Genomic DNA, 14,215 nt, shown 5'->3' on the forward strand with positions numbered 1-14,215 from the left:
AAGAATCCGATCAGAAGATGAAGAAAAGGAAGATCTGAACCGGACGAAGAAGAGGAAGAAAAAGAAAATCTGAGGATGCAGATTGAAAGAAGAAGAAGAAGGAAAGAAGAACTCAGCACTCACCGTGAATGAATCTGAGGGAAGAAGCTGGCGACCTCCACCACCGCTGCCGTCGCCGGAAGGAAGCTCCACCACCGCCGGTTGCCGGATTTGACAGAGAAAGAGGGAGAAAGGGAAGGTAGGTAAGGAATGGCCCGGTGTTGGTGGAAAAGGGTGAAAAAAAAAGGAAAGAGGGGAAAAAGGAGGTTTCAGGCGTAAACGGGGGAGGCCCTTTCCACTCTCTGTTTTTGGGGTTTTAAAAGTAACGAACTGGCTGGAACCGGTTTGAAACAAATGCAAACTGGTTCAAGCCGGTTTGTTTATTTATTTTTTAAAAGCAAACCGGGTGAACCGGTTTGTGTTTATTTTTGCAATTTTCAAAAATAAAAAACTATATAAAATTTTCAAAGAAAAAACAAAACTTATTTATGAAGAACTAAAAAAAACTATAAAAAAAAAATTTTCTCTTTTTTTTTTAAAAAAACAAACACTTAAAATGAAAAAATATTTTTCTATATTATTTTTTTTTCATTTTTAATTGCAAACTAAAACTAAACTACTATGAATATAACAAAAACTAAAATATGTATAAAAATGTAAAAATAAAACTATTTTTCATGCATTTTCTATTTTTAAATCATTTTAACACATTTACTCAAAAACTAACATAAAGTTGGGTTTTTAAAACATTATTTCATAAAATCATGCATATTTAAATGTTAATAAACCCTGAATTATATGCATGATCAGGGAGTACTTCATGCCAAATACGTATACTCCCGCCTCCTGCATCACGAGACCTGATGTAGGAGCGAGCCATTTTGAGATTAAGGCCAGTGTGATTCAAATGTTACCTTCGTTTTATGGCCTTAGCAATGAGGACCCATATCGTCATCTCGACGAATTCCTTGAGATTTGCTCGACTGTGCGAATCAATAACTTTGGAGATGATGCTATGCGGTTGACTTTGTTTCCGTTCTCTCTCAAAGATAAAGCCAAGCACTGGTTAAAATCTCTTGAGACGGTTCGTATTACTACTTGGGAAGGAATGCAAAAAGAATTTTTAAAAAAATATTTTCCAATTGGTAAGACGAATCAGTTTCGTAAAGCTATACCCAGTTTTTCTCAAATTGAGGGAGAACAATTTCACGAGTCTTGGGAGAGATTGAAAGATCTTCTCCGCAAGTGTCCCCATCACCAGGTGCCTCCTTGGCAGTTGGTGCAGTATTTTTATGACGGGCTTACTGAAAAGCATCGTCAAATGGTTGATTCGTCTTGTGGGGGCACTTTTATGCTCAAGAGTGAGGATGAGGCGTGGTCTCTATTCGAGACCTTGAGTGAAAACACGATGCATCATACCTTGTCTTCACGGCTCGATAGGACTACATCTCTGTCTAGTGGTCCTAGGAAAGTTGGGATTTCTGAAGTTGGGTCCAAATTAGAATTGCGTACCAAGGTTAACCAGTTGACTAGGAAGTTAGATCAATTCCTAGCCAATTCTTCGAGAAATCCAATAGAAAGAGTGTGCGAGATATGTGCTAGCCCTGCACACTGTGTTGTGGATTGTCTAGCAGCGCCATTATATCCTGAATTCGTTCAAGAGCAGGTGAATGCTGCCCAAGGTTTCGCTAAACCCATGCCCGATTCATTTACATCTTCATATAACACAGGTTGGCGAAATCAGTTCATTTCCCCATCCCATCAGCCCTCCCAGACACAGTATAGACCCAGTAACCCTTCACAAGGTTACTCGCATCCTATATTTCCACCGGTTCATCCCCAGTATTGTCTACCTTCTCCTCAGGAGCCCAGTCCAAGTTCATCATTTCAAGAGAAGATGTTAGAAGCCTTTTCTGATATCAAGGCCACTCTTTGTTCCCATACGCAGTCAATAGCCAAGCTAGAGACTCAAATGAGACAGTTAGCTCAGACATTGAGTAGACAAAGTCAGGGGAACCTTCATAGTCAGTCTGTTGTCTCAAAGGGAGAGGATTCAATGTCATTTGACTTGCAACCCACTGATTCACATCATGAGCAAGTCAAATCTATTACATCCCTTCAGTATGGGAAGGCGTGTCACTCCACTCAGGAATCGACTCATGAGCCCCATATTACTTCTACTGACGAGTCGATTTCCATATTACCTTAGCAGGAAGGGCTTCACTCACAACATACATTTTCATCATATAAAGCCCCATTTCCTCAGCCTTTAGGATCACCAATCGTTTTGAGTAAGCAAGAGGTGCAGATGCAGAAGGTGCTTGACCAAGTCAAGCATGATCATATTCACCACTTGTCTGAAGTTGTATTTATTGATAGTCGGTCAGTCCTAGACTCTCAATTCTTGACCAGTCTCTCAGATGAGACTAATCTCTATCCTTCATGTCGAGAGAGTCATGATACTACATTTAGAGGTAGAAGGGATGGAAACACAGTGCGTAGTGTCACAGATGACACTCTTTTCTTTATAGAGCCCGGTTGAGTCTGACTTCATGTCCATTGATCTCATGGACGATGAAGGATTTTTCCAGGGATCCGTCTGACTGGGGACGTGAAACTTAGCGCTTTATGGGAGGCAACCCATATCTTGTGTATTATTAGATTTTCTTAGAATTTATAGATTTTATTTTGTTTGTACTTTTTCATGAGTTTTTCATGTTCTTTTTGTTTCATTCATGAGTTTTGTGTTTTGTCATGTATACATTGCATTTATTACATTCATAGAACGTGTATTTTTAATTCATGTCAGGTCATTCTACTCTTTTCCCTCATTTATTTCCTCTCATGTGCATTCACGTAGTTTCATATAAGCATGGGGGAGTGCCACTGGGACAGTGTCATTCAAGCATGGGGGAGGGTGTAGTTTGCACACCTTGATATTTTTGTTTAAGTTCTTGTACATGTTTACACATTTCTCATAAAAAGTAGATTTTTAAAGAAAGAGTTTGAACTTATATGAATGTTATTTCAAATCTAATGTTTTTAGAGGATTTTTAAGCCCCACGAAATTTTTTTTCTGATATAGATCTAAAAATTATGGTTGTTTATGCGGATTTCGAGGAAATGATGATAGATACATGTTAGAATTTATTTTGAATCATAAATATGAATATGCACAGTTTTATTTTTGAAAAACTAAGCAAATGAACAAAAGCGTAAAAAATGAGCTCAAAAAGTAAGAAAAAGCATGCGTTAGGTTGTTTGGATAATTCCACAATCCTTAGTAGATGGAACTTAGATGTAAGTTGAAACTTTTAATTCCATTTTCGAAAAGGAGAGTGGAAAACTTCGTGATCCTAAGTAACTGAGAACAGATACAAGTTGAAATGTTTGACTCTCATGTTATAAAGGTGAATGAAGGAAGTCACTTTTATGTCTTAGTTGATATCTTTTTGTTATGTATTGAAAAAGTATAGAAGATATTGACATTGCACAAGGCATAAAAGCAGACCACACGCAAGCTATAAGAGAAAAATAAGTGCGCAAAAAGAAAAGGCGTGAAAAAATGAAAAAAAAGAAGAGAGAAAAGAGTTTAAAAAGAAAGAAAAGTTCAATGCTTAGAAGTGTGATTGAGAAAACCTGTGTAGAAAACATATGAGTGAGGATAAGTAAATAATAATATGTTTTTATTGGATTTTCTAAGAATAAAACATAAATAACTGTGATATTTAGAAAAGTGAAAGAATTTCTTTTTTTGTGGTGGTACATAAAAAACTCTAATTATATTTTGATTTTGAAATAACAGGAAATATTTGTGAAAATAAAGTCTTTAATTACCTACTGATTATGAGGATGTGTAATATTATGCATACATGACAGAGATGTTTGTGGGTAGCATCACTGCAAACCCTCACGAGACCTTACTCATCCACTGGGGTAACCCAGGGGTTGAAAGGGCTTGTTGCATGAGCTAAATGCAACCGTGATTCCTACGAAAGTGAGTTAGGTGATAGTTTGATTTCTTGCATTTTTCTAGTTTGCTCGAGGACTAGCAAAACATAAGCATGGGGGTATTTGATCATGCATATAATTCAGGGTTTATTAACATTTAAATATGCATGATTTTATAAAATAATGTTTCAAAAACCCAATTTTATGTTAGTTTTTGAGTAAATGTACTAAAATGATTTAAAATTAGAAAATGCATGAAAAATAGTTTTATTTTACATTCTTATGCCTATTTTAGTTTTTGTAGTTGGTTTTAGTTTTTATTAAAAGAAAAAAATATAGTAGATTAGTTTTTAAAGTTTCTTTTATAAATAGTTTTGTTTTTGAAAATTTTCATAATAAACCGATTCATACGGTTTTCTTTACTTTTGAAAAAAATAAAAAAAAAATAATAATAATAAAAACAAACCATTTTGTGGTTTGTAATTTTTGAAATTAATGGAAAACTAAAAAAAAAAAAAATTATATATATAAATAATAATACAAACCGGTTGGAACCGGTTTGTATTTCTAAAAAGAAGAAAATTGAAAACCAAACCGGCTGGAACCGGTTTGGAAGTTTTGAAACTGAATACTTGCTGTTACAAACCGGTTCCAACCGGTTTGAACCCTTTTAAAAACCCAAAAAACAGAATCGATCGGTGCTTTTCATTTTGTGCACCAAAATTTCCTCTTCTCCTTCTGATTTTCTTTCTTTACCCCCTTTCTCTTAGTTGCCGGATTTCTTCATCTCATTTCTTCTTCTTCTTCTTCTTCTTCTTCTTCTTCTTCCAGCAGCCGATCTTCATCATCCGGTGGCAAGGAGTTCTTCAATCGATGGCAGCGCACGAGGTGGAAGCCACCTCTTCCTTCAATTCCTGGTAAGTCATCTACTTCTTCTTCTTCGATTTAATTCTTTCTGAATCATAAGGTTTGAATATTGATGTGGAAAATATAAAAAAAAAAACAAGAAAACATAAAAAAAGAAAAAAATGTCTGAAGAGAAATTCTGGCGATAGACAAGGATCTACCGGAATAGTGTTTCTGATCTTGCATAAGTTTTTGATTAAAATTTTGATCGGAACCTGCTGGAGTAATGTCCGTACGATGACAATCTGAATCAACATTAGAAGAAGACAAATTTTCTATTCAAAATTTTGTTGATAGTCACGAATGGAAAAGGAATTCCGGCGAGTGAAGCTGAGCATGAATGGACCTTCCGGTGCTTGATTGCTGGAATTTGATTAATTTCAGTCTGTCAAAATTATGTAATGTCTGGTTTAAATGAAGATTTGTGAACGTTAGAGTGATTACTTCAATAATCAACTATATGAGTGTTGATCAACTGATTGATTAATGTTTTCCAGCAATGATCTTAATCAATTGAACATCCGACGATTGTTTTGTCCAAAGTCCATCGGCTGGATTAATTTTCTGTAGTAATCTGAGAGATAAATACAGTCCAGCCGATTGAAAGCTTCTGATTCACTGCACACAAAGAAGAAACAAGAAATTTCATTCTTTAACCACCGTGAAATTCAGTTCATGGTTTACTGTTTCTTTACATTTTTTATTTCCAGTAACTCTGGTGGCTGTTGGAAGTTTCCAGTGTAAATTTTTTGGTTATCTGAAATTCCAGCAGGTATTTTTGAAAAAAAAATTATATTCAATCGGATGTCTGAATCTGATATAAATATTGATAGCAACTGACTGTTGAAGCAGTGATCTATTGCTTTCTGATAAAAACAATGGAAGCATTGCATCTTCATTGATTTCAAGAAAAAAAAAAAAGAAATGTTCTTTGACAGCCGGTTGAAGGCTATATCTGGTTTTGTTTAGAAAATTTTTCTGAACGAATTGCTATACGGTTGCTGTCAATGATTCAAAGGATTTCAATGATTGTTGAATATGCTGTCTAAAATTGATTCATTGTCTATCGAATTTGTGTAACAGTTAATCAACCCTGTGTAACAATGAAATTGGAGTAATGCTATTAGTTAAATAAGCTGTTAGATATTAGCTTAGTACTTAGTTAGTGGTGATTTGCATTATAATTAGAAGATTTAATTATTGTTCCATTAGTAGATAGTTAGTTCTTCTTGCATAATTGCTTTTGTAATTAGCATTTATCTAGTTTAGTATAGTTTTAGTTTCTATATTTCCCTTGTGTTGCTCGTGTCCTTTTGACTTGTGCAGGATTGCACAGGAGTGGAGCGGAAGTGATTACACGACACGCGGAGTACGAAGAATAAAGCTTCTTTTTACGTTTTAGTTTAGAATTAGGAATTGAATTGGGTTTGTAAATATTGCACTTTACGCCCTCTGCGAAGGGTATTCATTTGTTGTAATAGCTAGTTGTTTTTACTTTTCTGAACATTTTATAATTCGGCAATAAAGATTAGTTTAGACTTGTGTACTTGAATACGATATATTCCCGTTCCCTGAGTTCGACCCGGTCTCATCCACTAGTGAGAACCGGTTTTTATTATTTGATGTCTGGTTTTTACATGCTTTTCATATAAAAATCTTTTAAAAATTACAACGATTTTAAAGAAGACATCAAATAACTTGGATGCAGATCGATCCAAACATCACAGTTTTCTCCAATTTAACCGGATCTTATCCCAGCTTCATTGAGTCATAAAATATGAATGAAGTAGATGGTGATGGACATGATGGCTTCAGCAATGCTCAGTATTGCTGCAGGTAGGCGAATGTTACAGCAGTGCCTGGCATTGCTGTAAGTGTTTGTTGTGTTACAGCAATGCTAAGCATTGTTGTAAGCGATGAATGGTGTTACAACAATGCTAAGCATTGCTGTAAGTGACTGGATGTTACAGCAATGCTAAGCATTGTTGTAAGTAATGAATGATATTACAGCGATGCTAAGCATTGCTGTAGGTGACTGGAGCTAAACGTAGGTGAGTGCACAGTAGTGAGAGTGGAAGTGGTGAGATTTTAGCATGCATTCTGTGAGATATCAAAGGGGGCTACCTCGACCAAGTGAGTCAGTGAATATATGAACAGGCAGGAAATGTATTATAACAGTACCATAGGTGGATATGTTGGGTAATGTTGTGAAACAACAAAAAAAATGTGGAAATGGAATGACTAAGGCTGGTGGAAATGCAGCACAACAAAGTGCTGTTATACATGCCAAATAGGCAGGTAACGTACAGGTAATGGAGATGCCTAAGCAAGTGTACGATAGGTGAATGTTATGCCAAGGAGGGTAATGTATATGCCAAATAGGCTGGTAATGAATGGTTTCTAATAAAATAAAATAATAATAAAAAAAAGGAAGATGCAATGCTGTGCACAGTGTAAGGTGTGCACACAATATATGTACATATTATGGGATGTAGGAAATGGGATTGGATGATTGGATGGTAAGCATGACTGGTTATGCCAAAGCTAGAGGGATTTTTTTTTTTTTTTGACAATGAAAATCGGGCTGGAGAAGTCACCTTGAGTAATACTCAGCAAGTAGGTTGGGCAAGGTGAATACATATTCATCTGTGATAAAAGGGTTTGATCAATTTGGGATAGCCAAGGATCAGGATTTTCGATGGATAATGCTTACTCAAATTTGAGAAGCACATATTGCAACATACTAAGTTGACCTCCTTCAGATTAGCAGATAAAGATGGTTTTAATGACGGCAAACGAAATTAGCCAGCAGATAGAAGAATAACTCTCTTTATACATGGACCATCAACACAACTAAAATTCTGAAGCCACCGAACAGGCTTCTTATTGATCTTGTTGCCATCCTCTCAACTAGGTAACAGGGGATTTGATTGACCAGCAATTGCAACGCCTAAGTTGAACTAGGATGCAACCTCAAGCACAAGGCAACCGGTACACCAGTTTTATGAAACAACATTCTCTTCTTGGGTTCTTGCTTATCATGTACATATAAAAGCGACCTGAAGCTGACATTCTTCAATACATATGTCCAAAGATAACAACAAGTCATGGACCAGCTGTAACAAACCCATTGAATTACTCAAACATATGTACATTTGAGTAAGGAATCAGTGGGTACGTGTAAACACCCCAAATTTTCACCCTCATCCAGTGTTTGTCCATTTCATAAGTCATTACAGATCATTGCATGTCATTGCATGTATTCTGCATAGCATTTCATGTCATTGCATAGCATTGCATCTCATTTTCGAGATCCAGCACTCCTATTTCAAAACATTCAATCCAGATTTGAATTTTAAAGCTTTATTTCAAAATCAACTTCAAAACCTGGGTTTTTATTCAATACTCTGTCATTTTCCAACCCCAGGACTTTATATTTTGAAATATTTTCTCAAGGAAACAATCTGGATTCATTTCAAATTCAAATTTTGATCGATTTCAATTCACAGATGAGACCCATTGAGGTGGTGTCGCTTCTGAATTCCTCTATTCATCAAATTTCTCAAATTTTTGAAAGTTTCAGTCCGATCAGGATTCTGTCTCAGAGTCCTAATCCAGTTAGGAGTCTGTTTTACTTCCATTTTTAGTCTTTTTCGATTATTTTCAAAATTTAGGTCATTCTACAGAGTCCAGTTAGTTCAGGACTCTATTTTAGAGTTCGGTCGAGTTAGGAGTCTAACCCTGACTGTGTTTTCTAACTTATTTCATCATTTCTTGATAAAATCTTTTGAAAATTCTTTCATTTGGCTTTTAAAATCTAAAATCTCAGAGTCCTAAGAGTTCAGGACTCTAACTCGGAGTTCCAGTTCGCTTGAGACCCTATTTTCAAAGATCTTGAATTTCAAATGTCAATTTTAACCCTTTTTCAAAGCCATTTTCAGTGTTTATTTCAAAATTTCTAAAACTTGATGTGGGCCCACTCAGTTGGCACCATATCCAGAGGAATTCTAACTCAGTTAGGATCCTATACCATTTCAAAAATTTCAATTTCAAAGTTTTCTTTTGAAAAGCTTTTGAAAACTCCTTCAATTTCAAGTTTTAAAATCATCTTTTTGTAAAAACTCAAGTAGGGCCCACTTGAGGTGGCGCCATATTCGAGTCAGTCAGGGCTAGACTAAGGTTAGTTGATGTCTTGGTTAGTGTTAGAGGTTTAGAAGAGTCAAAACCATTTTGAAAAACTCATTTTTTAAAGTTAGTTTTTAAAACCAGTGTTTTTAAAGGTTTTTAAAGGTGTTTTAAAAACCCAATGTGAGAAAATGCCAAGTGGCACCACATTTGGGGATTTTCTAGGATAGGCTAGGGGTTAATTAGGAATTATTTAGGATAATTTAGACTAGGGGTAGATAGGTAACTCCACCCCAAAATCGCCCCCCTTAGAAGAGTCCAAAAATTTTAAAATTATCAATTTTCAAAACCTAAAAAAAATTCTATAAATAGAGACCCATAGGGGGTCGATTTTTCCATCTCTCCTCTTGGAACTTCTTGGAGCTTCTCTCTCCTCTCCAGCCCTTCCTCCATTGCAGCAACCTCAAGGTAACTATTTTCTCTAATTTTTAGTTTTTATTTAATGTTTTTCATTGTTTTAAACATGATTTAGCCATTGGTACCATCATCTTCATGGATTAAACCATGGATTCAACCTCAAGAACCATCAAGAATCAGCAAGAACAATCCAAGAAGGTTATCTAACCCTGTTTTGGATGATTTACAAAGATTTTAATCCATTAGAAGTGATTTTAGTATGATTCTTTGCATTATTAACCAATAAAATATATGATTTACCCTTTTTAATGGGTTAAATCTATGTTTTAAAGGTAATATCAAATTCCAGCCATTGATTCCCTATTTTTATTTTATTTTCATGGTTTATTCATGTTTGTTTTACGTTCTATAGCATAGAAATAAGTTTTATTTACTGTTTTATGGTTTATTTTATTTATTTATATTAGTTAATGCATGGTTTTTCAAGTTTCTTAAATTTCTGTGTGTTTTAGGTTTAGAACAGTAAAGATAATGTTATTTCGGATTGAAGTACTCATTTTTTATTTCTGATTTTGTTATATGTGATGCATGCATATGTTATTGAGTTACTGTAAAAAAATCAGAGGTTTTGGATATCGGGAACCCTGTCAAACAAATCAAACATCAAATCGGGTTTTTAAAGCTTTAAAATCGTGGTTAAAATCAAGAAGGTAACTTGCTGTGATGATATTTCTCTCATCTTATATCCGATTTTAGATCTGTAAAGTGATATGGATTCACATTGAATAGATCTGTCTTCTGTGAATTTTTCGGATTTTTTGACCACTGTTTAGTATTTTTCCCTTTTCAGAGAATCTGTTGTTAAATTTAAAACTCGTTAGGGTTTACCAAAACCCTAATCAGACTTGTGTTAGTCATAAATCCCAAACCACAGATCCGATTTTAGATCTGTAAATAGTGAGTATTGTTATTTTTCTATCTACTGTTCACCACTAAAATTTCAGAGATTTTTGTTTAGGATTGCTATTTATGTCTGTATTTTCAATCTGGAATAGCTGTTTTAATCCCTGTTAAGAGTGAAATATGTTAGCTCAGATTGCCGGAAGAGTTTTTCCCTAACCGGAGATGCTTTTTCCGATCTGTAAATTGGGAAATCTCTGTTTTTTTGTCCTAGTTAGTCTCTGTAAAAATTCATAAATTTCCATGGAGATTTGACCCCTGGTTCAGGCCTTGGACGGAGACTGGTTGGTGAATTAGATCAAAAATAGCATATTTTTAGGGTTTAATGCAATTTTCGGATTAATTTAATGTCAAAAAATTATTTTTATAATTCCATTTCGACATTAGGGTTATAAAAAGTGCGGGTACCAATTTTTATAGATTTTGGAATCCATTTGATGGCTGAATTAAGCAAATTGCAAAACCGGGTTCCTGAAAGATCCAAAAACACTGCAAAAATCACAAAATTTGTGATATTGTTGGATTTTCGTGCATAAGCATATATTTTTAGGGTTTGATCATGTTCATAATCATATTAGGATGCTTTAGGTTTAATTTGATGCTCATTTGATTTCATTTAGGTCATAAAACCCAAATTTTTACCAAAATCTCTTTCTAAAAACCCTGATTTCAAGGCCATAGTCTTGCTATCGGGGGCAATTTGGTCATTTGACCTAAATTTCGAAATCTCTAACCCTAATTTTCATATTTTTAATCATGTCATAGCATATTTGGTTTGAGTTTATTCCATTCAAATTTCAAAACTTGCATTTTATCAAAATATCTTTCTAAAAACCCTAATTTCAAGGCCATAGTCTTGTTATTAGGGGTATTTTGGTCATTTTGACCCCAATTTCGAAATTTCATCTTTTACCTTTATTATTTATTCATATTTTATCATTTTAATTTAAGGGAATCATGGCAAAAAGGCTTATATCTAGCAAAATCCAGTAATTTCTAGATATTGCTGGATAAATCTAAAAAAGCCAACATATATTCATTAACAAGTTTTCTAGTTTTGCAGGTACATTGAAGACTTTATTTTTCATGTATTTAAATTTCAATAGTGATGTAACTTGTAATTAAACTTTGGAATAAGAATTTACATTTCCTGCTTAGCTTAGGTTGCATTGCATATAGTTTATTTTTATAATGTTAATGTGTGATGGATGATGATTCATGCATATTTTTTTACAAATTCACCATGGTCTACACGAATGGCACATGCACTAGCTTCTATGAAGTTTATAAACTTGGTGGAATTTGTATTTATGGCCATAGTCAGAATACGAATGATACTTAGATTTATGATCTTCACATTAGCCACATTCAGCCTACACTCTTAGGCTAACTTCAAAAATGCACTGCATTTTTCAAAAATACAAAAAGCATTTCTCAATTCCTCAAAATCATATTCATTCATTTCATGCATTTGCCAGTTCCAATTCCAATCTCAATTCAAAGAAGTTCATTTTCTCAAAATCTCCCAAGTCTTATAGCAAAATCGATTTTCCCAAAAGCATTGAATTTCAAAGAATATTTCAAGTGTTTCTCAAGTTCATAAACTCAATTTTCCAAAGTTATGCAGTCAATTTCAAAGTTTGAAGTTAGAATTTTTTCTAAGTCTTATTCAGAAGAATATGGATTTGCCAATGATATTTCAAGTATTTCCCAAGTTCCAAATTCAAATTTTCTAAGTTAGAATTTCAATTTCCAAGTTTGAATTCAGAAAGACCAAGTCTCTCAGAATCGATTTTCACCAAATGTCAAGGATTCCTCAAAATCGATTTTATTTCTCTCATAAGTATATTTCAAATCCCAATTCACGATTTTCCATGTGATACATTTTCTAAATATTTCAATCATTCAAAGCAAACATCATGTTTTCAAATGTGCATTTTTCCGAAAATTCATAGCACATGCCTGATTCTTTGTGCATTTAGAAATTAGAATATGATTTAGACAAGTTGAATAGAGTAGAGCATAAGATTGATCCTTGGTTCAATTACCCCTGTTAAAGGTGGCAAGAACGGTTGAACCTCGTACCGACAGGCGAGTCCCATTCTACGGAATTTTCCCGCATTTTAAAACGGAGGCGAGTTATTTTCAAAAACTTTTTCAAAGGTCAGTTTGATTCGCAAAAGTTAAAAATTTTGCAATGATAACAGGTTTGGCGACCGTGATGGGACCTGTCTTTGCCTAATCAATTTAATGCTCTACTTAGTTCAAATTGTCAAAATCGATTTCCATGGAATGTCAGCTTTGCTTTATGATATCATGTGAACCTAGGAGCCTAGACTTGAACCCAGTGGACATGGAATGCATATAGACTAGGTATGGTTTGGTAGGACCATATTGAGGAGAATTATTCATGCTCACATAGACTTAGGTCTAATACAACACTCCTCGATCTAGGAATTGTATGAAAACAATGCTTGCTTCTTCAAATATTTCAAAAATCTATCTCTTTAGGACTTAGAGCCTTCTATTTGCTTGCATGTGCTCATGTTTTCAAAAACCACCCCCACCTATATTGTCCCGGTCTTCACGTTGCTGGGCTCTCTTCCAGAACCATAGTTCGGGACAGAGCCTCACAACTGGGCCACTTATTTGGGTGAAAACCCCCCTGCCACGTACCAAGGGCCATAGTCCAACGTATATCGGCAGGTGCTCAAGGATGTTGGAAAACTTGAACCTAGAACCGGAGAAATTGATTTTATGCCACGTACATCAAGCCTTGGCTTGAGTATATAGGCATAACTGGATTGGATACAGATGATCTGAGCCTTAGAGTTAGGATTAAGGTCCTACAGCCATTTCAAAATTTGTGCATCTAGAGTCAGCTTTTAGAGAATGTTGTATGTGCATACTTGTTTGTGCAGAATGTGATTGAATATGTTATAGTCATTTCCTTTTATTTTTCATATTTTTCCCAATTTTCTCAAAATACTGGACGATTTTCTCAAAATTCCCCAATCTATGTCCATGTACTGTCCATGTTTTAAACCTTGGACGATTTTCAAATACTCCATTTTATGAAATATTAAAACCCTGGACGATTTTCATGAAATTCCTCTATTTTCTTCAAAACTCCAGGTGATTTCCCATCTTTCCTTTCTTCTGGATCTCGAATTTTCTGCTTCATTTTATCCTGCCTGCATTTTCCTCAAAATTCCTGTATTTTCCAAGTCTTATTCCAATTCCCATGTCTTCCAGTCCAATGGCATCCAGTCAGCTTGATTCAGTCTTCCCTGAGGGTCACATCTCCTACGAGGTGTGACAAAGTCTTCCCGAACATCGAGTCCTCAGCACCGGATCCTTCTTTCCCCGGTGGTACTATTCATGGTTCAAGAACTTCTCTCGTATGTTTCCGGACCATCTGGACGAGTGTGGATTGGAACTGGCATCCGCAGTGGGAAAGCAGACAGTCAACGGCTACTTGATCCATGCACTAGCAGAGCGGTGGAATCCGACCACTTCTACCTTCTGGTTCCCGTGGGGCGAGATGACAGTATTGATAGATGAATTTTCAGAGATTATGGGATTGCCCGAGCCAGCCGGTCAGCCTGGAGATCCATTGGAGAAACAGTTTTTGATCAATGTCAAGGGTCTGGATCCCCGAGACGCTTTAGCTCGCATGACAGGACGCAAGTCTTGGCCTCTGATTGAAGAAGATGGAAACGAATATGTGGACCTGCTCGAAATCTACAGACAGTATGGGACATTTGTGGAAGTCAGCTCGTTGTCCAGGACAACTCGAGAGAAAATTCAGCACGCG

This window comes from Nuphar pumila, chromosome 17 (assembly GCF_984573655.1).
Source record: "Nuphar pumila chromosome 17, dmNupPumi1.hap1.1, whole genome shotgun sequence".
NCBI classification, from domain to species: Eukaryota; Viridiplantae; Streptophyta; class Magnoliopsida; order Nymphaeales; family Nymphaeaceae; genus Nuphar; species Nuphar pumila.